This window comes from Notothenia coriiceps, unplaced genomic scaffold (genome assembly GCF_000735185.1).
Source record: "Notothenia coriiceps isolate Sejong01 unplaced genomic scaffold, NC01 NC01_scaffold00004524, whole genome shotgun sequence".
NCBI lineage: Eukaryota > Metazoa > Chordata > Actinopteri > Perciformes > Nototheniidae > Notothenia > Notothenia coriiceps.
Window position 1 is genome coordinate 3,356 of NW_011337225.1, and position 224 is coordinate 3,579.

At 43.8% G+C, this 224-nt stretch overlaps 1 protein-coding gene across 1 annotated transcript in view; it reads left to right on the forward strand.

Moving 5' to 3' along the window:
* The window catches only part of zfc3h1 (zinc finger C3H1-type containing), a gene marked incomplete at its 5' end in the record, with an annotated part of 3,481 nt that extends 3,275 nt beyond the window's left edge, over nt 1–206 (forward strand). The window contains one exon of the mRNA XM_010767670.1: nt 10–206. The remainder of the gene's footprint in view (nt 1–9) is intronic.
* Between the last annotated feature and the right edge of the window lie 18 nt (nt 207–224).

Genomic DNA, 224 nt, shown 5'->3' on the forward strand with positions numbered 1-224 from the left:
GATGCGATGGTCTTTAGAGATGCGATGGTCTTTAGAGATGCGATGGTCTTTAGGGATGCGATGGTCTTTAGAGATGCGATGGTCTTTAGGGATGCGATGGTCTTTAGAGATGTGATGGTCTTTAGAGATGCGATGGTCTTTAGAGATGAGATGGTCTTTAGAGATGAGATGGTCTTTAGAGATGAGATGGTCTTTAGAGATGAGATGGACTTTGAGGATGCGAT